This window comes from Chiloscyllium plagiosum, chromosome 19 (genome assembly GCF_004010195.1).
Source record: "Chiloscyllium plagiosum isolate BGI_BamShark_2017 chromosome 19, ASM401019v2, whole genome shotgun sequence".
Taxonomy (NCBI): domain Eukaryota; kingdom Metazoa; phylum Chordata; class Chondrichthyes; order Orectolobiformes; family Hemiscylliidae; genus Chiloscyllium; species Chiloscyllium plagiosum.
This window is the reverse complement of record NC_057728.1, coordinates 47,872,520-47,899,283: the sequence shown is the minus strand read 5'-3', so window position 1 is coordinate 47,899,283 and position 26,764 is coordinate 47,872,520. Positions and strand designations below refer to the sequence as shown.

General features: G+C 41.2%; 1 protein-coding gene across 2 annotated transcripts in view; it reads right to left on the bottom strand.

Moving 5' to 3' along the window:
* The window catches only part of LOC122559760 (tetraspanin-8-like), an 84,338-nt gene that overhangs the window by 44,340 nt on the left and 13,234 nt on the right, over nt 1-26,764 (bottom strand). Inside the window, exon 1 of one of the 2 annotated variants that reach the window (XM_043709742.1) lies at nt 5,238-5,293. The exons of the other annotated variant lie outside the window; for it this stretch is intronic. The gene's annotated coding sequence lies outside the window, so the exon portion shown is untranslated. Of the gene's footprint in view, nt 1-5,237; nt 5,294-26,764 lie in introns of those variants that run through there. 2 annotated transcript variants of the gene reach the window in all.

The following is a 26,764-nucleotide window of genomic DNA, read 5'->3' as shown; positions in this document are numbered from 1 at the left end:
TTTTCCTTGGGGTCGGGGAGTCCAGAACTAGAGGGCAGAGGTTAGGGTGAGAGGGAAAAGATATAAAAGAGATCTAAGTGGCAACTTTTTCACACAGAAGGTGGTACGTGCATGGGATGAGCTGCCAGAGGATGTGATGGAGGCTGGTACAATTGCAACATTTAAGAGGCATTTGGATGTGTATATGAATTGGAAGGGTTTGGAGGGATATGGGCCGGATGCTGGCAGGTGGGACTAGATTGGGTTGGGATATCTGGTCGGCATGGACGGGTTGGACCGAAGGGTCTGTTTCCATGCTGTACATCTCTATGACTCTAACTGCAGATGCTTTAAATCAGAAACAAAAACAGAAGTTGCTAGAAAAGCTCAATAGGTCTGGAAACATCTGTGTTGAAACTTTATTGCTGGAACAGCACAGCAGGTCAGGCAGCATCCAGGGAACAGGAGATTCGACGTTTCGGGCACAGGCCCTTCTTCAGGAATCCTGAAGATGTTTCTTCAGGAAACATCTGTGAAAAGAAATCAGAGTTAACGTTTGGGGTCCAGTGAGCCTTCCTCAGAACTGGGCAGGTGTGAGGAAGAGTCATTGGGCCCGAAGCATTAATCAGCCATACCTGCTGAGGTTTTCCAGCAACTTCTGTTTTTGTTTCTGAAAACAGAAAAATGAGTGAGTGACAAATAAAATTGCTCTTTGCAGTGAGGAAATGAAATAATGAATATCACACTGAAGAGTTTTGTCGTGATTGATGTGTTACTGTTTAAAATGACAGCTGCCTCAATTTTTGAAATGTTTTTAGTTATTTGGAGTCACCTAATTTTTCTTATTCCCCTCTCTCCTAGAAGCTCTGGTTATTTCTGAAGGGCGTTTCTTCAGGAGCTATCAGGCTGAGAGTAACTTAACAAACTGAGGAGAATAGTTTTGATGCCCTGTTTGTGCCCTGGCTTAAGCCGAGTTGGCAATATGGACCATAATAATTCTTCGCAGTGATGCTGAGTCAAACAATGGGGATATTGTCCAAGGTTCCCTTTCCTGATTACTGTTTGGCAAACCCTGATAGAAAATGATTTGCAGACAAAAAAAAAAGAGGTTCAGAGGGGGTTGTGAAAGTCCTTGTGATTAAATAGCTCATAACACAAATCAGAATGTTAAAGAACTTCCTTTGTTTTTTGGAAACATTATCCAACCAGCCTTAAACGTCTTCACGAGTAGATGGGAAGGACAAACGGGGAACGAAGACGAAAAGATTATGACCCCTAATGGTTCATCTAAGTGATAATAAGGGATAAGAAGAGCTGGCTTATGTAAGATATTCAATTTATATTGTTGTATGAGGTAGGCTCCCAGAAAATATAGCTGAAAATGTGTTGCTGGAAAAGCGCAGCAGGTCAGGCAGCATCCAGGGAACAGGAGAATCAACGTTTTCGGCATAAGCCCTTCTTCAGGCTTATGCCCAAAACGTCGATTCTCCTGTTCCCTGGATGCTGCCTGTTTTCCAGCAACACATTTTCAGCTCTGATCTCCAGCATCTGCAGACCTCACTTTCTCCCAGAAAATATACCTGACCAAAGGTAGCTGTGCACATTGCCATCATATAATAAACCTTATTATTTAAGAACAATGCTTCTGTAAATGAACAAAGTAAAATAAATCTCATGAAATAGTCTAGCAGAAAATGAAAAATCAGAAAAATAAATGATTTTAAAGAAACAAGACTCAGTAATTAAGTTGTGATTTCAGCAAGAGCCAGGAAGCATTATTTACAAGTTAATGTGGAAAGAAATGTTTGTTATTTGAAAGACATTAAAGCAACCATTTTGCTCAGAAGAAGAAAACAAACTCCATCTTCACTGCAGACATGAGAGAAACCTTGAAGAAAAGGGTTGACAACATTTTGACCATTAGAAAAGGCAGGAGAAACCTAAAAAATGTGGGATATCCCATTAAGCAGTGTAGCCAAAAAGTATTACAAAGCTTTCAATCTTAAAAGATTGAAAGCAGTTAATTACTTCAAAACAGCAGTAAAATCATTTAAAATTTTTCTAGAGTATTTAAGTCAGAAATTCAGTGTTAAAAAATTGGCAAATAAAGGAAATACTGCAACTATGTATTGTACAGAATAAGCTCTACAATCATTCAATTTAAATCAGCATTGGTATATACAGGAATATGCGCTTAAAGAACAGCAACTTTAGTGCAATATAGAAATAATAGATTTAAAATAGCTTTATAGTAATAAGATTAATCAGTACATTAAAAAAATAAATAAAGATATGGTACTTCTTAAAGATTCAAAGAAACATGCAGAACACAAAATTGGACTTCATGGATTCTTAAAATACAGAATTACCTCAAAATTAAAAACTAAGACTGAAGCAGAGCAAGTGAATGTATTATTATTTTTAGTGGGTCTGATTGCAAATGATGTTATTAACAGACAAAATGTCAAAGGAATTAGATACACTTGAAAATGATGTAAAAGTTTTTAATAATTACATGAATTGAAGAAAAAATAAAATTCATAACCAAGCAAGCCACACTTAGCAAATAGACGGGCCTTAGTGAAGGAGGTTCTGTAAAAGCAACTGAAGGATCCAGGTAATAATGTAAGAGATTTCAATGGTAAAAGGGAAAAACATTATGAAGAACAGAGCAAAGACCAGGAAAGGAAGGCAAAGGAGTGTAAAAGAGAGTCCTCACCTCCTGCACTGAGCATCACCACCAGAATAGAGTCATAGAGATGTACAGCATGGAAACAGATCCTTCGGTCCAACCCGTCCATGCCGACCAGATATCCCAACCCAATCTAGTCCCACCTGCCAGCACCCGGTCCATATCCCTCCAAACCCTTCCTATCCATATACCCATCCAAATGCCTCTTAAATGTTGCAATTGTACCAGCCTCCACCACTTCCTCTGGCAGCTCATTCCATACCCGTACCACCTTCTGCATGAAAATGTTGCCCCTTAGCTGTCTTTTATATCTTTCCCCTCTCACTCTAAACCTATGCCCTCTAGTTCTGGAATCCCCCACCCCAGGGAAAAGACTTTGTCTATTTATTCTATCTGTGCCCCTCATAATTTTGTAAACCTCAATAAGGTCACCTCTCAGCCTCCGACGCCCCAGGGAAAACAGCCCCAGCCTGTTCAGCCTCTCCCTATTGCTCAAATCCTCCAACCCTGACAACATCCTTGTAAATCTTTTCTGAACCCTTTCAAGTTTCACAACATCTTTCCAATAGGAAGGAGACCAGAATTGCACGCAATATTCCAACAGTGGCCTAACCAAAGTCCTGTACAGCCACAACATGACCTCCCAACTCCTGTACTCAATACTCTGACCAATAAAGGAAAGCATACCAAACACCTTCTTCACTATCCTATCTACCTGCGACTCCACTTTCAAGGAGCTATGAACCTGCACTGCAAGGTCTCTTTGTTCAGCAACACTCCCTAGGACCTTAACATTAAGTGTATAAGTCCTGCTAAGATTTGCTTTCCCAAAATGCAGCACCTCGCATTTATCTGAATTAAATTCCATCTGCCACTTCTCAGCCCATTGGCCCATCTGATCAAGATCCTATGGAAATCTGAGGTAACCCTCTTCGCTGTCCACTACACCTCCAATTTTGGTGTCATCTGCAAACTTACTAACTATACCTCTTATGCTTGCATCCAAATCATTTGTATAAATGATAAAAAGTAGAGGAATCAGCACTCCACTAGTCACAGGCCTCCAGTCTGAAAAACAACCCTCCAACACCATCCTCTGTCTTCTACCTTTGAGCCAGTTCTGTATCCAAATGGCTCCCCAATAATCTTTTACTGATTGTGGAAAATAGTGAATAAGGGACTTTAAAATTAGAATTCATAAGATATAGAATTGTTGTTGGAATTCTTGATGAAACTTTGCCTTCTAAATTAGAACAGTCAATGCCAGTGACAGAGATAGTCTGAAGAAACAGCAGTTTTTTTTAGTAACGTTACAAGAGTTGGAAAATATTTACTTCACCAGTTAAACAACCAGAATGGGTGACTGAAAATGTCCAGCCTGATCATAGAGTCAAATTAGATACGTTGCATGTGACTTCGTGGGATCCAAGCCAACCAGGTCAACATCAAGAACAAGGCAATATCTGCTCTAATCATTCAGGATACTGCAAAACGTTCAGGACGTTAGAAGTCCTCCAGATAAGGAAACAGATGCACCTACTTGTGCATCTTAAATGAATCTACTGTGCCTGCCTCTACTACCAACTACCTGAACAAGGTCTGCAAGGAATACAATTCTCCACGAAGACTATCCAAGAGAAAAAAAGATCCTCCAGCGGAGAAATAATCCATAGACCAGAACCAAGGTCAATAATCCTCAATTGAAAGGCATACATTTCTTAAGTCTATAGAGACTGTATTCTAAGAAAAGTATGAAACATCCAGGCTGCTTGCAGTTGTGAAGTCAAAGACTTGAGGTAAGATGGGATATTGGTAGATATAATCTAGTTATACTCATGATCACATAATTGATTAAGTATAGGGAAAAAAGATTGATGTGAGATGTATGCGATAACTATTCTGGAGATTTGCATTAACTCTACCCATTCCACTGATACCGTACAATCGGTGAATGGAGCCAAAGCGTTCTACTCCACCATTCAGAGGGAGGAGATGTACCTTTAGTCACTCTCTAGGGTCCTAGAAATTGTAACTGATCAAATGTAATTTCACTTGTGGTTATTATACAATAAACATTCATGTTTTCCGCAAACAGTGCCTCTTCTGCACATACTGTATAGTGGTGTATTCTCTAGCACTAATCACCAAATTCAAAGCAAAGCCAAAGTAGAATTAATGGCAGTGAAATGCCTCAACCTTTACTCAGTACCACATATTGGTAGAGGTGGTAAATACCATAAGGTGCTAGCAGTGGTCATCTGTAAATAGACTATGGATGCTCCATCTTTTTTATATGAAGATATCCTGGTCTATCAAGGCTGCAGTGGCTGACAGCCAGGTGCATGTGTTATACTGGTGAAATGATCCGAAATAGTGAATGATAAAAATCTAACAAGCTTTTAAAAATGACAAAAAAAAAGAAAAGTTATATAGGTCAAACAAAGTAGATTTTATTTATTTTTTAAAAATGGACTTGATATTAAAAAAGATTGGCAGTGAGCATGCAGTTAGAATTTATAGTCAGATCAGTGGGGCCAGCAGACTTTCATCTATAAAATAAACATACCTGCAAATCAGGTCAATTATCATCCGGTAGCAACTCAAATTAGTGCAGCACAAATTGTTGACTGAAGAAAGGAGAAAAACAAATTGAGGAGAAATAATCAGAATTTAGAAAGCAATTGTTAATTAATATGACATTTATACTCCATGAATTACTAACAACAAGAATCTTGTCAATTCCAGTAAATGTTAGCAATGATCAACTTAGCTGCCATTTGGTAATTGTTTTTCATGTTTACTTGGTTTGTTTACTCCAGTCTACATCCTGCTAATGACCACTGGGACATTTTCCATTAACTTTATTGATGCATCTAAATACACACGGCTGCCCTGTGTCAACTTAATGGGTTTGAGGATGACTATAGTGCAATTGTAATGGAATAAGTGTATACTTAAATTCTTCTTTCTCTTGAAATTATATTATCCTTTCTGTGACTACAGATAAAAACATGCAAAACCATAAATATTCTGACCGCATATTTTAGCTGAGGGAGCTGCAACTAAAAAACTGAATCATGGTGAGGTGATGTTTTTAACTATTCTTTCATAGATCATGGCCATTACTGGCGAGACCACCAAGAAGAACAAAGAACAAAGAAACTTTACAGCCCAGGAACAGGCCCTTCGGCCCTCCAAGCCTAAGCCAAACCAAATCGACAGTCTAAACCTGTCGCCTAATTCCTAAGCATTTGTATCCCCTCTGCTCCCCACCTAGTTGTGCATCTTAAATGAATCTACTGTGCCTGCCTCTACTACCAACGCATTCCAGGCGCCTTACCACCCTCTGTGTAACCCTCTTAAACTTTTCACCTCTCACCTTGAAAGTGTGACCTCTCGTTATTAAATCCTTCACCCTGGGAACACGCTTATCTCCATCTACCCTGTCTATACCCTTCATGATTTTGTAGACCTCAATCAGGTCTCCCCTCAATCTCCTTTTTTCTATTGAAAATAATCCTAACCTACTCAACCTCGCTTCATAGCTAGCACCTTCCATACCAGGCAACATCCTCGTAAACCTTCTCTGCACTCTCTCCAAAGCACCCATGTATTGCTTATCCACTTCAGAATTTACAAGCAAGGAATGACTCCTCACACAGTGGTAATCACACTCTTACATTCAGTATATAGCCAAGTCCAGAAGGAAAAACTAGCAAAATTTGCAAATGGCACTTATTGGTCTGAGTGCTGTTGAATTCTTCCAAATAGCACTTCAGTATGACCAGTACTTCATTTCCAAACATTGTTGGGTTCTTACAGGCTTATTCCCTCTGGAGAAGAAAGGAAAGCTCATTTCCAACTTTGTGCAAAGGGATCCAGAAACCTTGGTGGATGGGGATTGGAAAGGAGGGCAGTACTTTTTTTTTTAGATTACCGTACATGAAGCCTAGACGCACATTGCAGCCTGGGTCCAAGAAGAAACAAGATGCTTGACATTGCAGGAAGAAAGACAATCACATTCTGTGCTCCCAAAGGCTCAGTGCCATCATCTTCTCCTTGCTACTTCACATCGACAGAGCTATCACTCCCTGGAATGCTGCCACTGTGCACACATCTCACCAATGCTTATGAATGAAACTCTCACTGTTGCATGTGTCTTGTTAAATCAACAGTTCTCACTCACCTCATTCACTGGAGACATCTCATTGCCTCTCCTGCTTGTGCATCAATATTAAGTGACCCACTATCCATAGATCAGACCTAAGCTCTGCAAACCTGACAGGTCCAGCTGTGAGTAGTGTTGGGAAATTAAACAATTTCCACAAATATCTCCATCCTCAATGATGAGGAGCTCAATCAATACAAAATATAAGGCTGAAGCATTTGTAGCCATCTTCAGTCAGAAGTGTTGAGTGGATGATTCACCAAGGCCTCTTCCTGAGATCCCAACATCACAGATGCCAGACTCAAATCAATTCATTGACTCCACATGATATTAAGAAATGGCTGAAATCACTGGATATTTGCAAAGACTACAGGCCATTTACAAAATGGGTCCTAATTATATTCCAGTAATAGAACTGAAGACTGGTATTCCTGGACTAGCCATGCTTCTAGCCAAGCTGTTCAAGTAAAGCTACAAAATCTATCAACTTCCCAATAATGTGAAAAATTGCCTACCTATGTCACATGCACAAAAAGCAGGACAAATCTAAGTTTGGTCAATTACTACCGCATCAGTATATCCATGATCATCAGCAAAGTGATAGAAGTGACCATCAATAATGCTATCAAATGGCACTTGCTCAACAATAACCTGCTCAATGATACTGAATATGGATTCTGTCTGGGCAACAAAACATTAATTAAATTTTGTATAAAGAACAGACGTGGTTGAATGAATGTATTTTTCTTCTGTTGCATTGCATACTGTTTTGTTATTCTATTGATGAAACACATTTTAAAAAATGATTTCATCTCTTTCATGGTGGAAGCATGTAAGGGATCATATGTTTTTCCTTTTTTTACTATAAATTTAAATAGGAATCAAACTGTGTTATATTGCTGAATTGCTAGGAGAGTTTTGCAACTTGGAAAAAGCAAGTGGTGAACATTTTTAGTTATGCAAGCCAACGCTACTTTTGAAAGTAGTGAGTCAGAGCGGCACCATAAGTCAACGAGTAAAGAGAAGACTGCCGATGATAGCCATTGGATGGTTGAGCAACAGTTTACTGTAAATGCAGGAGAGCCAGAGAGATCCAGAACCTCCAAATCAAAAGCATCTCTTTCTTCCCCTCTGTCTCTCCACAGATGAAAAGCCAAGAAGGAAAAAAAAGCTTAAAAGAAGTAGTTCTGATAAGAAAAGTCCAAAGTCAACTGCATTAACTATTATTTTACAGACAACAGCATATCATCAGTGCTAAATGTCAAACTAATCTGTTTGAGACAATTGAAACCACCCTTGTGATTCCCAACATTTTACCTTCAGAATTTTGATCCCTATATTATATTCCAACCCTAATATCTATGTCACAGCTTCTGACTTTTGCCTGTCTTAATTGTGAGTGGGTGTGTTGTTGAGGCATTTTAAAATGGGTTAGTTGCATAGTATAAGCTTAGGAATCTGTTCTTTTGTCTTAAAACTAAATGTGTTAGAATAATTTTCCGTCAATAATGAAATCTGGTGTCAATTCTGTTTGTCCTAAATAGAAGTTAGTTAGGCAAATTAGTTGTCACCTTGGTTGTCTAATTGAGATATTAGACATTTTACGATTGCTTGTGTAACAGTGGGGCACAAATATAGGCACACTCTTCTCAGGTAAAATGTAAAAATATACTTTCTTAAATAATGAGTCCAAAACTGTACTCAGCATTCCAAACATGGTCTGATCAGTGCTCTACACAATGCTAGCAAAACATCCCTCACTTATTCCCATTGCAATAACCCTAATTACTTGTGAGATCTTAAATTACATGGAATATAGAAGGAGAACTGGCCATTTGGATACAGAATTGGCTCAAAGGCAGAAGACAGAGAGTGGTGCTGGAGGGTTGCCTTTCAGACTGGAGGCCTGTGACCAGTGGAGTGCCAGAAAGATCGGTGCTAGATCCAGTGCTTTTCATCATTTATACAAGTGATTTGGATGTGAACATAGGAGGTATAGTTCGTAAGTTTGCAGATGACACCAAAATTGGAGGTGCTGTAGACAGCGAAGAATGTTACCTCAGAGTACAACCAGATCTTGATCAGATGGGCCAATTGTCCGAGGAGTGGATGATGGAGTTTAATTTCAATAAATGTGAGGTGCTGCATTTTGGAAAGGCAAATCAGGGCAAGACTTATACACTTAGGGTAAGGTCCTGGTGAGTATTGCTGAATAAAGAGACCTTGGAGTGCAGGTTCATAGTTTCTTGAAATTGGAGTCGCAGGTAGATAGGATAGCGAAGGAGGCAATTGGTATGCTGATCATTATTAGTCAGAGCATTGAATATAGGAGTTGGGAGGTCATGTTGCAGCAGTACAGTAATTGGTTAGGCCATATTTGGAATACTGTCTGCAATTCTGGTCTCCGTCCTATAGGAAGGATGTTGTGAAACTTGGAAGGGTTCAGAAAAGATTTACAAGAATATTACCAGGATTGGAGAATTTGAGCTACAGGGAGAGGCTGAATTGATTGGGGCTGTTTTCCTTGGAGCATTGGAGGCTGAGGGGTGACCCTACAGAAGTTTATAAAATCATGAGGGGTATGGACGGGGTAAATAGACAATGTCTTTTCCTTGAAGTGGGAGAGTTCAGGGTGAGGGTATAGGTTTAGGGTGAGGGGGGCAGGATTTAAAAGGTACCTACGGGGCAGCTTTTTAACGCAGAGAGTGGTGCATGTATTGGAATCAGCTGCTAGAGGAACTAGTGGAGGCTGGTACAACACAACGTTTAAAACGTATCTGGATGGGTATATAATTATGAAGGGTTTGGGGAGATTTGGGGCAAGTGCTGACAAATGAGACATGATTAGTTTAGGAAATCTGGTCGGCATGGATAAATTGGACTGAAGGGTCTGTTTCCATGTTGTATGATTCTATGACTATCTTGACCAAGTGGAGAGGTTCAGATTTTTCTACATTGCATCAACCCATTTAGACTATTTATATGCCTTTTGCAGAATCCGTATGGCCTCTTTTCAAATGACTGTTGAACCTATCATTCCACAAATTGTTAATTTAGCAATCATATATTTGGTCCCTTCATCTAAGAGGTACATATAAATGATTAATAGTTTAGGATCCAGCACTGTCTTTGTAGCAGCCCACACATCACATCTTGCAGAGAGTTAATAGCCCACTTATGTTCAGTCTTTGAACTAATTCTCTATCTAGGCTATTCTGTTATCTCCTGTACTAAAGGCTCCTACTTTACATAGTAATTTTTAATGTGACACCTTATCAAATGCTTGTGGAAATTTAAGTACAACACATCTGGGCGGCACGGTGGCAGTGGGCAGCACTGCTGCCTCACAGCGCCAGAGACCCGGGTTCAATTCCTGCCTCAGGCGACTGACTGTGTGGAGTTTGCACGTTCTCCCCGTGTCTGCATGGGTTTCCTCCGGGTGCTCCGATTTCCTCCCACAGTCCAAAGATGTGCAGGTAAGGTGAATTGGCCATGCTAAATTGCCCATAGTGTTAGGTAAGGGGTAAATATAGGGGTATGGGTGGGTTGCGCTTCGGCGGGTCGGTGTGGACTTGTTGGGCCGAAGGGCCTGTTTCCACACTGTAATGTTTTTAGATTAGATTAGATTACATCTATAGCTTCCCCTTTATTCACATTGTAAATTTCTCCAAAAAAACCTTCCAATATATTAGTCAAGCAAGATTCATCTTTCACAAAACCATTTTGACTCTGCCTGATTGCCCTGAGATGTACTAAGTGCCCTGCTATATTCTCCTTACTAAAATATTTCAGCATTTTCTTTACCACAGAACGTAAGCTAACTGTCCTACAGTTTCCCATTTTCTGCACTTGTCACCACCACAGCTTTTTCTTGACTAGAAGGGTCTTATTCCAATCTGATAAGACCTTTCCAGAACCTGAGAACCATTGGAAAAATCAAACTTTTGAATCTACTGTTTCAGCAGCAATTTCTTTTAAACCCCAGAATGAAGTTCACACAGCCTTGGAGATTTGTCAACTTTCAGTTCCAGTAACAGTTTCAAGTCAGTGTAATTGTTCTATGTTACTGCCTCCCTTTCACTTCCTGATTCACAAATATGTTTGAGATATTAGTTACATTCTGTGATGTGAAGACAGATTCAAAGGGCAGAATCTTATGGGGTTCTGAGCAATGCGGACTATGGTGAGATTTGTTGGCTTTGACTCTTGCCAAGCCCTGGCCTCCTTCAATCTTGGGTGGCAAGGTGGCTCAGTGGTTAGCACTGCTGCCAGGGACCTGGGATCGATTCCAGCCTCGGGCGACTGTCTGTATGGAGTTTGCACATTCGCCCCACATCTGCGTGGGTTTCCTCCAGGTGCTCTGGTTTCCTCCCACAATCCAAAGATGTGTAGATTAGGTGAATTGGCTATACCTAGATTGCCCATGTTGTTCAGGGATGTGTAAGTTGGGTGCATTAGTCAAGGGCAAATGTAGGGGAATGGGTTTGGGTGGGTTACTCTTCGGGGGGTCGGTGTGGACTTGTTGAAATGAAGGGCCTGTTTCCACACTGTAGGGATTCTAATTCGAAACTTGAGTGAAGCTCATTTACATTATCCTATACCAAACAGAATAAAGCATTCGTTTGCACAATATGTGGGTCTAGTGCAAGCCAGGCAAATGGCCTTTACATCTGTGTATGACTGACTAGGAGGAAATATAATACAGGACAAAACAAGCAGTGTCAACATATTCATTCCACTTGCAGGAAAATAATAATATTGCTGCTGGAGGGAATATGCAGTATCTCACGCTTGCTGAAATAAATGAATAAAATTCAAGTATTCACAAGAATAATTATTTTGCAGCAAATATTTTCTTCAGAATAAACTTCTCTCTATCTATCCACAGAATGCTGTAAAATATATATCACAACAGAAACAGATCTTTATATCCTCATCAGCCACTGAAGAGATCCCAGAGGACTGGCAAGTAGCTTATTTTGTTTCTCGATTCAAAAAGGGAAGTAGGGACAATCCAGGAAATTATAGACTGGAGAGTCTCACATCGGTGGTCAGGAAGCTATTGGAGTCTAGATTAGAGTGGTGCTGGAAAAGCACCTCCTGATGAAGGACTTTCGCCCGAAACATCGATTTTCCTACTCCTTGGATGCTGCCTGACCTGCTGTGCTTTTCCAGCACCACTCTCATCTAAATTCTGATCTCCAGCATCTGCAGTCCTCACTTTCGCCTAGGAAGCTATTGGATACAATTCTTAAAGATAGGATTTACACGCATTTAAAAAAACCTGGCCTAATTAGGGACAGTCAGCATGGCTTTGTGCAGGGCAGTTTATGTCTTACTAACTTGACTGAATTTTTCAAGGAGGTGACAAAGGTGTTCGATTAGGGTAGAACAGTGGATGTTGTCTACATGGATTTTAGTAAGGCTTTTGACCAGGTACCACGGGGTAGGCTCATCCAGAAGATTAAGATGCATGGGAACCACAGTGACTTGGCCACATGAAATCAGAATTGGCTTGCCCATCGAAGGCCAGAGGGTAGTGGTGGAAGGGCATTTTCAGGCTGGAGATCGTGACTAGTGGTGCTCTGCTTGGATCTGGACTGGGACTTCTCCTGTTTGTGATATATGTAAATGACTTGGATGAAAATATAGAGGGATGGGTTAGTAAGTTTGCAGACAAAACAAAGATTGGTGGAATGGCGGATAGTGTAGAAGGTTGTCAAAGGATAATAGATATAGATCAGTTGTAGAATTGGGTGGAGAAACGTCAGATGGAGTTTAATCCGGGTAAGTGTGAGATAGAGTCATAGAGATGTACAGCATGGAAACAGACCCTTCGGTCCAACCCGTCCATGCCAACCACATATTCCAACCCAATCTAGTCCCACCTACCAGCACCCGGCTCATATCCCTCCAAACCCTTCCTATTCATATACCCATCCAAATGCCCATTAAGCCTCTCCCTATAGCTCAAATCCTCCAACCTAGGCAACATCCTTGTAAATCTTTTTTGAACCCTTTCATGTTTCACGCATCTTTCCGATAGGAAGGAGACCAGAATTGCACGCAATATTCCAACAGTGCCCTAACCACTGTCCGGTACAGCCGCAACATGACTTCCCAACTTCTGTACTCAATACTCTGACTAATAAAGGAAAGCATACCAAGCACCTTCTTCACTATCCTATCTACCTGCAACTCCACTTTCAAGGAGCTATGAACCTGCACTGCAAGGTCTCTTTGTTCAGCAACACTCCCTAGGACCTTACCATTAAGTGTATAAATCCTGCTAGTATTTGCTTTCCCAAAATGCAGCAGCTCGCATTTATCTGAATTAAACTCCATCTGCCACTTCTCAGCCCATTGGCCCATCTGGTCCAGATCCTGTTGTAATCTGAGGTAACCCTCTTTGCTGTTCACTACACCTCCAATTTTGGTGTCATCTGCAAATCTACTAACACTTCAGGAGATTAAATATTAAGGAAAAGTATACAGTTCATGGCAGGACCCTGAACAGCATTGATGTACAGAGGGATCTTGGCGTTCAGGTCATAGCTCCCTGAAAGTGACTATGAGACAGTAAGGACTGCAGATGTTGGAATTCAGAGTCAGTAGATGTGAAGCTAGAAGAGCAGAGCAAGTCAGACAGCATCCGGAGAGCAGGAAAGTCAACATTACGGGCTGAAACCCTTTGTCAGAACTGAGGGTGGGTGGAGCCCAGAAATAAATATAGGGTGATGGGTGGGGCTGGCGGGGGGGTAGGTAGGAAAGAGATAGGTGGATGCAGATGGGAGATTACTGTGATTGATCAGTGGGAAGGGGTTGAGCTCCCTGAAAGTGGCCATGCAAGTAGAAAGGGTGGTAAAGAAGGTACATGTCATGCTTGACTTTACTGGTCAGGAAATTGAGTACACGAGTCAGGATGTCATGTTGCAGCTTTATAAAACTTTAGTTCGGCCACAAATTAGAATATAGTGTTCAATTCTGGTCATCACATTACAGGAAGTATGTGAGGGTGCAGAAGAGGTTTACCAGAATGCTGCCTGGATTAGAGGATATGAGCTATAAGGAAAGACTAGAAAATCTTGGGTTGTTTTCTGTGGAGTGGCGGAGGCTGAGGGGAGACTTGATAGAAGTCTATAAAATTATGAGATGCATCGATAGGGTTGACGGTCAGAATCTTTTTCCCAGAGCTGAAATGTCTAAAACTAGAGGCATGCTTCTAAAGGTGAGAGGGAGAAAGTTCAAAGGAGATGTGTGGAGCAAGTTTTTTTTCACAGAAACTGGTAGGTGTCTGGAATGTATTGCCAGGAATGGTGATAGAGGCAGATACAATAAAGTCATTTAAGGGACTATTAGGTTAAAACATGAAAACACAAGGAATGGAAGGATATGGACCGAGGGATTCATTTAATTTGGCATTAAAGGGCCCATTTCTAGTATTGTACAGGTCTATGTTTTATGTCTAAACAGAAAATATTGTGAATACACAGCAGCAGTGAATAGCTCACCTCCTTTCTCCCCACTGGCCACCACGTACAAAGCACTAGTCAGGAGGGTGATGAAAACTTTCCAAATACCTGAATAAGTGCAGCTCCAACAATCAAGAAGCTCAGTTTGCTCAGCATCTCATCCATAATGTTATCGTTTACTCACACCACTACAATGCAGAGTGACAGTGATGCTTTCACATGATGCACTGCAACAAACTACCAAGGATCCTTCAATAGAACTTTTCAAACTCGAATTCTTCATCGCCTTAAAGGAAAAGAAAGCAGATGCATGAGAACACAACAACGTCAAGTTTCCCTCCAAAGAACCTGATTCCAACCTGATTTGGAACTCCATTACTTCACTTTTAATTGGGTCAAAATGCTGGAATTCCCATCCTTAGAGTACCCTAGCTGTACCTACACCAAATGGAACACAGTGGTTTAAGAAAATGGTTCACGATCACCTTCTCAAGGGTAATTACCAACGTGTGCAATTCTGGTCTCCTTCCTATCGGAAAGATGTCGTGAGACTTGAAAGGGTTCAGAAAAGATTTACAAGGATGTTGCCAGGGTTGGAGGATCTGAGCTATAGGGAGAGGCTGAACAGGCTGGGGCTGTTTTCCCTGGAGCATTGGAGGCTGAGGGGTGACCTTATAGAGGTTTACAAAATTATGAGGGGCATGGATAGGGTAAATAGGCAAAGTCTTTTCCCTGGGGTCGGGGAATCCAAAACTAGACGGCATAGGTTTAGGGTGAGAGGGGAAAGATATAAAAGAGAACTAAGTGGCAACGTTTTCACGTAGAGGGTGGTACGTGTATGGAATGAGCTGCCAGAGGATGTGGTGGAGACTGGTACAATTGCAACATTTAAGAGGCATTTGGATGGGTATATGAATAGGAAGGGCTTGGAGGGATATGGGCTGGGTGCTGGCAGGTGGGACTAGATTGGGTTGGGTTATCTGGTCGGCGTGGACAGGTTGGACCGAGGGGCCTGTTTCCATGCTCTATGACTCCAAGTGTTGGTCTCGCCAATGGCATTGGTGAAAAGAATAGCAGTAAGAAAACCCAAACCAGCATCTATCCATTTCGGGAGCAACTTAAGGGAACTGTTGTCTCCTTCACCCTTAGCAGTGCAGGTGAAATTCTGGTTTTATTAGCTTGACTTTGGTTGCTTTGCCTATTTTTCTGCCTGTTTCTCCATCCATCTTCTACTTCATTGCTTTCACAATCGGAGGCAATTACTACACACCTATAACTTTTTCTAATTTCTTTTTTGAAAGGTAGCATTTTGCATGTCTTACACTTTTTCATCTCTTTCTGTCTTTTTTTGAGCCTGTTCATCCAAGAATTAACTCATTAGTATGATTTTGATTCACTTTATCAATGGTCATCAACCTGAAGCATGAATTCAGTTTAAATTTCCATTGATGCTGACTGACCTGCTGAGTATTTCCAGCATTTCCCACTTTTATCTTAATCAAACTTATTGTTCTTCCATCTTCCAATTCATTTCTTCTGATGCACAAAGTTCAAAGTTCAATCAGCGAATCATGCAGCTCTAATGGGGGCCATTTGATCCATTGTCATTGTGCTAGCTCTCTGAAAGAGCCACAAGTTAGTCCAACTACCCTTCTCTTTTCCCAGAAAAGGGAAGATTTTAATTTTTACAGCACCTTTTACTATATCAGGACATTGCAAAGCATTTGCTGCCAATGGCCTTTTTTTTTACTAATTGAAAGGATTCGATAATCTTACAAAGGATGCACATCTATGTTTGCATTTTTCACATATTAGTAGACACGCTGAGCATCTGTAATTTCCACTTCAATTTCAGGTTCCAACATTGAGAAGTGGCTGGTTATTCATAAGTTTACTATCAATATGCTCCTTTCACAGTAGGTGGCAGCACTAATGCAGCAAAATTAGTTCAGTATTTCAGGTCTGTTAAGTTCCAAGTCATGGGTTAAAACTGAATACATTGATTGTTTTAACAGTTCAGCAACCCAGATTAAAGTCACATCCAAAGGATGGGCAACAAAATAATATATTTTATATATTTTAAAGTGTAGTCCATTTGTAAAATAAGGAATATAAAAATTATTGGTGTTGCTATTCTAATTCCAAGTGACATACTTCACAAATCCAATAAATAAATGAAAATTAAAGACCTGCGGCAGGTTGAAACACTGCTTGTCATATTAATAAGTATCTTTCATAATCTATATTCTTAAATGTTTGTGTGTGTTTGCGTGTGATTAAGTTGGGATATAGTTAAAGTTCTTTTGATTAGCTGCGTTTTGTAATAAACCTTAGGAGTAAACTTTTTCTCAACAAAGATCATATTGTTAACGCTTGGAAATAGAAACTTGGGAGGACAGTACTTGCTTTGTACTGAACGTTTATAAACAGATGGTGTATATTTTCAATGCCTGTTTTACAACTTTTTATCAGTAATCAAAAGAGTTTTGCAAATGAATAACAAAAGCACCTCACTGACTTTGCCAGCCCTACCCTGTTGGTTCAGATTGTAAACAATGTCCAATGGAATGAAATGTAACAGGAAGATATTGGAGTCAAGGCCCTGATTTTGCTGTGGCAAAGATGGTGCAGCAGTCAATACAGATCATCGGTGCTCCACTGAAACTGATAGGAAGTCAAGGAATTTAGACATGCTTAGATTAAGGTGGGAATCTAAAAGTTGCTGTCAGTGCGTGTACAAATCTGTACAGAGTGCTCAGTGGAATTTCCTGAACACTGTGCAACCCATGAATCAATGAGATTTTCCACTCTCATGCTGTTAAAACCACTTCAAGTAACCTTGAAAACTGTTACTTGGTTTTTGAAGTAAATTAACTTCAGAGCTGCTACTATAAAGTTTCGCTGACCCTGAAAGGTGTTTTTTAAAATATCTGTGGAATATCAATTGTCGCCATAATGATTTAAAAATTCCATATAATTTCATAGTCAGCAAGGTACTTTTATTATTCATTTGCAAAAGCCTTTTGATTACAGATAAAAAGTTGTAAAACAGGCATCGAAAATGTACACCATCTGTTTACAAATGTTCTTTTTGCTTAATGATCTGTTTATCCTTATTTTAAATCCTACTTAGTCAGACATTCAATTCCCTGTCCACAAATTTGAATTAAAAGTGATGCTGTTTAAGCAGCTTTTACCTTCCGGGTTTGTTGTGTGAGTACATTAATCTGATTGGTGCTCTGCCTGTTGCTGACATCACTGCTGCTACAGATCACGATCGAATCTTGACTTCCACAGAAGTGTGCAATAACGGCTATAAACAGGTTAATTACAAAATGTCCCTGACGTTGTTTGAAAGGTTGGTGTGGTGCATTGGTAGTGTCCCTACCTCTAGACTAGAAGGGCCTATGTTCAAGTATCACCTTCTCCAGAGGTGTGTAATTGCATTGAACAGATTGATTAAGAAAATATCGATATCCGTGAATATTGGTTCCAGATTTAAACCATCTTGGGAAAAGAGAAAGACTATGCAAAGGGATCAATTTGTGGGTCATTTCCTTCAAGGTCAGGACAAGTGAATGAATGATTTATTGTCCCCTATCTTTGGGAGAATACAGTGAAAAGTGTTTTGTTGCCACAATCCAGCACCATTTTGGATTACAAAATGAATAAAAGGAAATTGCTTCAAGAGAGCTCCATCATCTATTTGATTGACAGAAAAGTCTAAAGGCAGAAAAATAAGTAAGAACTTTCAATTTTACAATCCTTCTTGTCAAGAATGGGTTTTCTTTAAGGTCTCCAGGGTTTCTGTAAAGTGTTCTGGTTTCTGGGCCGCAATGAATCCCATTCTGAGTCCAGCCTCTGTCCCAGAATGGCCTGGTTCTGCTGCCTTGCTTTGCCACTGACCACAAAACATAGGCCAAAGATTCATCAGGCTGTATTTTTCCATTTTGTGTTAAAGGGTTTTGTTGAGTGAGAAACATGGCATCTGGTCGGCCATGGCTTGAACCAGCCTTTCCCACACATTCTTCAGCACTTCACCTCAATCATTATGTCTCCGGGCTTTACAGCACCCTCCTCATGGAATCACGTGGCTGGAGAGGTGGACATGCTCTATTTTCCTGCAAAGAACTTCCAGGGCTCTCACTGCTGGTGCAATATTTAAAGTCCAGCTGCAGCCCACCTCAAAGACAGCAAGGAGCTAACTTTACATGATAGTGTTCCACCATCATCACTAAGGATCTGGCTCAGAGAGAAAAACTGCATCGCTGTTGACTGACAATAACCCAGACATGCTGGTTGACAGGGTGGCAGGAGGGAGACATGTCAACAAACCAAGCCTGGCTGGGCAGAGCTGTGTCCTGGGTCAAATATAATGCACAACAGTACAGAAGGAAGATGTAAGATGTTCTGCACTGGATTAGGCTAATGGCACCACCTTCTCTCTGTTGCTGGTACTCGTTCCTCTCAGGGAGACCTGGTGGTGCCAGAAGATACTCTCAGTGGGGGAGCAGCTACACTCAGGACTCCAGAAGCTTCCTTTCAGGATACTCCAAAGATACGCAGCCCCTCCAACTCCCTCATGACGGTCATCCCAGAATTTCAGCACAGGAGGGTCATCTTGCATCAGGGCAGGACACTGTCAGTCTGGATCATCTAGGCTTAAATTCCCACCATCTAGGCTTAAATTTGGCCACCCACAGCTTCCAGAGTATAAGGACTAACTATAGAGCAGGCTCCCTCTACACTTGCTGTGGAAATCAGGACTGCACTTAAGCATGATCAGAGGGTGAGGAAGGAAGAAAAGCTTACTAAGGGCACATAGGTGGTAAGGATAACACATAATTAACACATAAATAATCACAAACAAATAAAAATTCACTCGCACTCTTTAAACGTGATTGCTGTAGTATCTTTGATGTTAGGCGAAAGTGAGGACTGCAGATGCTGGAGATCAGAGTCAAGATTAGAGTAGTGCTGGAAAAGCACAGGTCAATCCACCAATGTCATTTATTGTATCTGTTGCTCCCGATGTGGTCTCCTTTACATTAGGGAGACTGGACGCCTTCTCACAGAGCACTTAAGGGAACATCACCGGGACACCCGCACCAATCAACCCCACCGCCCCGTGGCCGAATATTTCAACTCCCCCTCCCACTCTGCCGAGGACACGCAGGTCCTGGGTTTCCTCCACCACCACCTGACACCTGGAGGAAGAATGCCTCATTTTCCGCCTCGGAACACTTCAACCCCAGGGAATCAATGTGGACTTCACCAGTTTCCTCATTTCCCCTCCCCCCCACCTTACCCCAGTTCCAACCTGCCAGCTCAGCACCATCCTCATGACCTGTCCCACCTGCCAATCATCCTTCTCACCCATCCGCTGCACCCTCCTCTCTGACCTATCACCTTCATCCCCACCAACATCCACCTATTGTACTCTTAGCTACCTTCTCCCCAGCCCCACCTCCCTCCCATTTATCTCTCCACCCTGGAGGCTCCCTGGCTCATTCCTAATGAAGGGGTTTTGACTGAAACGTTGATTTTTCTGCTTCTTGGATGCAGCCTGATCTGCTGTGATTTTCCAGCACCACTCTAAACTATCTTTGATATTTTCAATCCTGGTGAAATCACACCCATGGGAGAGGAGAGCAACCTTTTCAGACATCCAAAGAATGAAAGATATCACAATGGCCAAGCACTACCATCACTTGAAGCAATGACTCCTTGACTCTAGATAGCATCAGACAACAGGGCTCCTTGAGCCAAGGCATTGTAATTAATGTGGGCCACATCAAGACTAGGCACAATGTGCAGTCATTTTGCTTGGATCGGGTTTCCACATGTATTTTATATTTATAACCAGCTTGTGAGAGAGAGTATGAAATCACTGATGATTATATAAATCTCAGGGGGAAAAGGTTCATTCTTTTCATTGGCTTTTGAGTGCATTGTGATACAAGGTTGGTGATGTGTGATAAACAGTTCATATGTTCTTCTCTATCAAGGTACATAGGTCCACCAGGCAAAGCTGCCCAAAGCGTTGTCTCTCACAGGTTCAGTGCTATTCTCCAGGATGCTCAAGCATTTCAAAGCAACTTAGTAGTTTACACACACTGAAATATTGACGGCTAACTGATGAAAGAAACATAGAAACGTAGAAGATAGGAGCAGGAGGAAGCCATCCAGCCCTTCAAGCCTGCTCTGCTATTCATCACGATCATTGTTGATCATCCAATTCAAGAACCTATTTCTACTTTCTCTCTGTAACCTTTGCTCTCATTCACCCCAAATGTATATCTAGCTGCCTCTTGAATACATTCAATGTTCTGGCATCAACTACTTCCTGCGGTAATGAATGAGACAGGCCCACCACTCTTAGGGTGAAGAAATATCTCCTGATCTCTGTTCTAAATGGTCTACCCAGAATCCTCAGGTTGTGACCCCTGTTTCTGAACTTACCCACCATCAGGAACATCCTCCCTGCATCTGCCCTGTCTAGTCCTGTTAGATTTTAGAGTGAAAAGGAGATGCCTCAGGATTCCTATCAATCTGATGTCTATCAAATAGCATTCAAGGCTATCGGCCAAGTGATGGAAAATGGGACTAGAATAGATAAGTGCTTGATGACCAGCATCGACTGTGAGTTAAAGGGCATCCTGTAAGGGCACAGAGGTGGCAAGGATAACACATAATTATAAAAAATTATCCTATGATTCTGTGACACAACACTTGGATATCATATGCCGACTGAGACCTTAGAAGCTAACCAATCTTGGCACTGTTTCACTGACTGCTGCTTTACCCTAGCAGATAGTAGAACATGTAATGCAGATATTTGAAACTGGGATCAACTGAAGATATTGAGCATACATTCAGATGAAGAACAAAACATTTATTCAGCAACAGAATAGTTCAAGACTCCAAAATATAAAGGTCTATGTGTTCTTTGCATAAGGAAGGGAGACCTGCCATATAGCAAACAGAATGTGAAACAATTAAAGGAAATCAAAACCCTGCTCATTTATCCTGGAAGCAGGTTTCAATTATGTTCTCCCTGTTGTCTTGCACTCACGATGTATTACTATGTTGCACCTTCTTGGATACCATCTTGTCCTCTAGACAACTTTCTGATCCTGACCCTTATCGTCCTCAGAGGATTGCTGTCAATCCCCCATTGCCTCTGCATCCAGGATGCTGTTTTGTCAGCTCCAGTTGGGAAGGTCACAGCATGCTACCATGTTACAGCCCATTCTTTCTCACAAGGTGTCGCTCGAGTGGTTCTGGTATCAGAACATGATCTTACAGAGGCAATTGGTCTGTTCCAGCATGGCCTTAGTGGAAACATGAAGGAAGTTGTCTTTGCATTCTCTGACAGTCTGAGGACTTGTACTGGTGTCATTAGCCATGTTTGGAGGTGTTAGAGGGCCTTCAGCTGTATCCGTCCCATTTCTTGCACTTCTCTTCCCTCCCACAACAATGATAGGGTCATCCTTGTCCTCACTTTCCAACCCAATAGCATCCAAATCCAATGCCACCATTTCCACCACTTCCAGCATGATGCCACCATGAGACACATATTACCTTCTGGTCAGCCTTCTTCAGGGACCATTCCCTCCAGGATACCTTTGTTTACTCCTTCCTCCACTCCCAACATCTCCCTACACCTACACGGCCCTTCCATGCAATTGCAACACTTGTCCATTTACCTTCTCCCTCCTCAGTCTCCAAGACTCCAGAAACACCTTCCAGGTGAAGCAGTGATTTACCTGCACTTCACTCAACACAGAGTACTATATTCACTATTCACAATGCGATCTCCTCCACACTGGGGAGACAAAGTGCAGACTGGGTTACTGTTTTGCATTTTATCTGCAAGAATGACCGTGGGCTTCTAGTTGCCTTCTGCTTCAACACTCCGCTGTGTTCCCCGGCCAACATTTCTGTCTTGTGCCTGCTGCAGTGCTCCAGGGAGCTCAACACAAACTAAAGGAACATCACCTCTTCCACTTCGGTATCTTATAGCCCCCAGGACTCAACATTGAGTTTAACAATTTCAGTGCGTGAACACCTTCCTCCATGTTTGTTACCCACCCCCACATCCCCAAGTTCTCTTCTGTATAGGCTGCAACTACTTTCAAATACTCTCATTTCCCAGTAGCACCCATTCAGAATTTACTCACTGTCAGCTTACTATCAGCAATTCATTTAACTGGTTCCCTTACGCTCTCTCTCTCTGGGCATCACAGTCTCCACTTGTTTGCCTCATTCTTTTTCTCCCACCCCTCCATCAGCATTAGTACCACATTTTCCCAAATGTTTCAATTCTGATAAAGGGCCACTGGACTCGAAACATCAACTCTGCTTTTCACTTCACAAGCACTGCCAGACCCGCTGAGTTTCTCCAGCACTTTCTGTTCTTGTTTCAGATCTCCAGAATCTTATTTTATTTTGGAGGGGTTTGCTCTTGTCTTCCTACAACTATCCATTTATGGGAAGGAGAGAAATATTGGAAGTTGCGTATTTACTCACTGCATTCATACATGGAAATTCAGGACTTTCTACCTTGACACCGAGATTCCATTTTTTTCATCCTTGATATATATTTTCCTAACTTTCTAATCTTTGCTGAGACTGCTCCAGGCAAAGAAACATTCCACCCAAGGAATCTGAAGGATACTTTCTATTTTATTGAGTGGAAAAATCTTCCTTTATCAGATTGAGTCATAGAGTCATACAGCATGGAAACAGACCCTTCAGTCCAACTAGTCCATGCCAACCATGTTACAAAACTGAACTAGTCCCACCTGCCTGAATTTGGCCCATTTCCCTCCAAACCTTTCCTGTTCATGCACTTATCCAAATTTCTTTTAAATTTTGTAATTGTACCTGCATCTACTGCTTCCTCGTCAGTTAATTGCACAACATTCTGAGGGACAATCTTTTTACACTTTCTTTTAAAAACTTTCTTCTCACATTAAAAAATGCTCCTAGTTTTGAACTCCCTTACCTTAGGGAAAAGATCTTTGTTCTTCACCCTATCCATGCCCCTCATGATTTTACAACTTCTATACTAAACCTTTCCTGTTCATGCACTTATCCAAATTTCTTTTAAATTTTGTAATTGTACCTGCATCTACCGCTTCCTCGTCAGTTAATTGCACAACACTCTGAGGGACAATCTTTTTACACTTTCTTTTAAAAACTTTCTTCTCACACATTAAAAAATGCTCCTAGTTTTGAACTCCCTTAGCTTAGGGAAAAGATCTTTGTTCTTCACCCTATCTATGCCCCTCATGATTTTACGAACTTCTATAAAGCCACCCCTCAACCTCCGAAACTCCAGTGAAACAAATGTTCCAGCCTATCCAACCTATTTTTATATCCAATCCTCCATTCCTGGCAACATCCTGGTAAATCTTTTCTGAATTCTCTCCAGTTTAACAATATCCTTCCTCTAACAGGGAGACCAGAACTGCACATAGTATTCCAGAAGTGAGTGAGTGAGTGAGTGAGTGAGTGAGTGAGTGTAGGGTACAGTTTTTTAATCTGATTTTTCTGCCTTGCATTCAGAGCAGTGTCATTTAATACATGAGTGACTATCCACATGTGCCGAACTGGGAATCCAGATGTCACCTACTGCATTTCAGATTTGTAAATAAGAAGTCAGTAATAAGACACCATCCATGAGCATATGATGTCAATGCATTCATACAACATTATCAGGTTTACTTTAACCTTTCCTAGTAAAATAGCAAACTGAAAAATAGTGTGTGACAACACTTTTTGATCATTCTATCTGCTTGGTTGTCGTCTAACTGTATGTGCGTCAGTGTTTACTATTAAAATCAATCCATGTTGCTAAAATGGTTTTGTCATATCTGTGGTTAGTCAGAAAATTTGGTGGGATGATATTGATAAAGCATTCTGCACGTTGGGCTTTTTTATGACTAGTGATGGTAGACATGTCTTTAGATTAATGTTCTAGATAACACCAACTGTCTAGTAGTCCCTCAGTACTTAACAAGGCATGCTTATTTATTTTGTTATAATTTGCATTATTTTAAAGGATATGTATTATGTTGATGTTTCTCTTGGAACTACAAATTATATACCAGGAAGAAAAATGACAAATCTGAACAGGAATACTTTACTAACAATGCTCACACCTCGACCGCCCCGAAGTTCTGCCCCTCGGGGTCACCTGACCAACTCTCTAAAAAAGGAGCCTACCCCCACTTTATACATAACACCTCTCCCCCTTTATTTTAAAATCTCACATTAATAAACATACTTACATCGATAATAAGGATTATATAAGCATTGCAGCCAACATATCTACATGCTCAGAAATATTTACAAAAGCAAGGCAAACATGAAAGACATGTTTTTTTATAAAACAAAAGTTTATCACTCAAGAAAAACAAAATAAGCCAAAATGATTTAAATGTAATACAGATTGAAAGATTTCAAAACACAGAAAAAAACAGAATCCCATTTAGTCCCCAACACCATTGCTTTACAGTTATTCAAAACTCCAAAGAAATCTTCCTTCCCTATCCAAACTGTAACTGCTTCTTCTCAATACTGGACTGGAAACTGTAAGGTCTTTTCTCTTGACCATTCACATAATTTAGAGAGTTCTCAATCATTTGATAACCTCCAGGAGTTTCAACCAAGCACTCTTAGTCTGGAAGTTTTTATTTTGCTATCTTTCCCCCCCTACTATGGGAAGAACCCAGAAACGATCAGTTTCATCTTGTACTGACGGAATGTTTGAGCAAAGCTCTGCTGATCCTGGGCCTTCTGCTTCTTTCATAAAGCCAGCTGACTCAGTGTCTACTCCCTGCTGACAGCCTGTACCTTGAGCCTCGTCCTCAGGGTTGTTTCTTTCTGATTCCCTCTCTCTTGCTAGGTTGCACTAGCAATTTCAGGCAAAATGACCCACTCACTCACTCCTGCCAAACTGGAATTATCAAAGCCAACATATTGACTCCTTTTAGCCATTCTTGCCACATTCACAGCATTCTATGATTGGTCTTGCACTCTGTCAAGTTCCCACTACTTGATTCACCCGGGTGTTGTCAGCGAACGGGGTTGCTTGTGCTATGATGATGCTGCTTTAACAAGGTTATGTTATCCTTGATTTTCTTGGACTGATCATAAAGGCAAAGGAATCTGACATGTCTGGAAATATCTATTTGAAAAGGCTTTTAAGTTTTTTTTTAAAACACCCATGCAATGAAAGGGGAGCCAAGATTAGAGTAGTGCTGGAAAAGCACAGCATGTCAGGCAGCATCCAAGGAGCAGGAAAATCGGGGAAAGGAGAGTTGCCAGTTCTCCCAGTTCAGGGTTTTTTTTTCTAGTTTTGGGTCCCAAAGAAACAGCTCCATGCTGATCATCTCTCTCTCTCTCTCTCATCCCTCTTCTATAAGAACCTGTGTTTGATTTTTCCTTTTCTACCAAGGGGGTGTTTATGGGATGTTGCAGGAAGTCAGCACAGCTCTTTGTTAAGTTGTGTTTTCGTGTAGGTTGGGTTTTCAAACAGTTATGTTATTCTAAATTCCATTTCCCTTTGTTCATGTGTACATAAATTCTGTTTTGTCTAAAACCGAGTGGTTTGACCAGCTGCGTCATTCCTGGAATATCCACCTTACACCAGCATAAAACAACTAGAAAGGTTATAGAGTCATAGAGATGTACAGCATGGAAACAGACACTTCGGTCCAACCCATCCATGCCGACAAGATATCCCAACCCAATCTAGTCCCATCTGCCAGCACCCGGCTCATATCCCTCCAAACCCTTCCTCCCTCCAAACCCTTCCTATTCATATACCCATCCAAATGCCTCTTAAATTTTACAATTATACCAGCCTCCACCACATCCTCTGGCAGCTCATTCTATACACGTACCACCCTCTGCGTGAAAAAGTTGCCCCTTAGGTCTCTTTTATATCTTTCCCCTCGCACCCTATAACCATGCCCTCTAGTTCTGGACTCCTCGACCCCAAGGAAAAGACTTTGTCTATTTATCCTATCCATGCCCCTTATAATTTTGTAAACCTCTATAAGGTCACCCCTCAGCCTCCGTCACTCCAGGAAAAACAGCCCCAGCCTGTTCAGCCGCTCCCTGTAGCTCAGATCCTCCAACCCTGGCAACATCCTTGTAAATCTTTTCTGAACCATTTCAAGTTTCACAACATCTTTCCGATAGGAAGGAGACCAGAATTGCGCGCAATATTCCAATAGTGGCCTAACCAATGTCCTGTACAGCCGCAACATGACCTCCCAACTCCTGTACTCAATACTCTGACCAATAAAGGAAAGCAAACGAAATGCCTTCTTCACTATCCAATCTACCTGCGACTCCACTTTCAAGGAGCTATGAACCTGCACTCCAAGGTCTCTTTGTTCAGCAACACTTCCTAGGACCTTACCATTAAGTGTATAA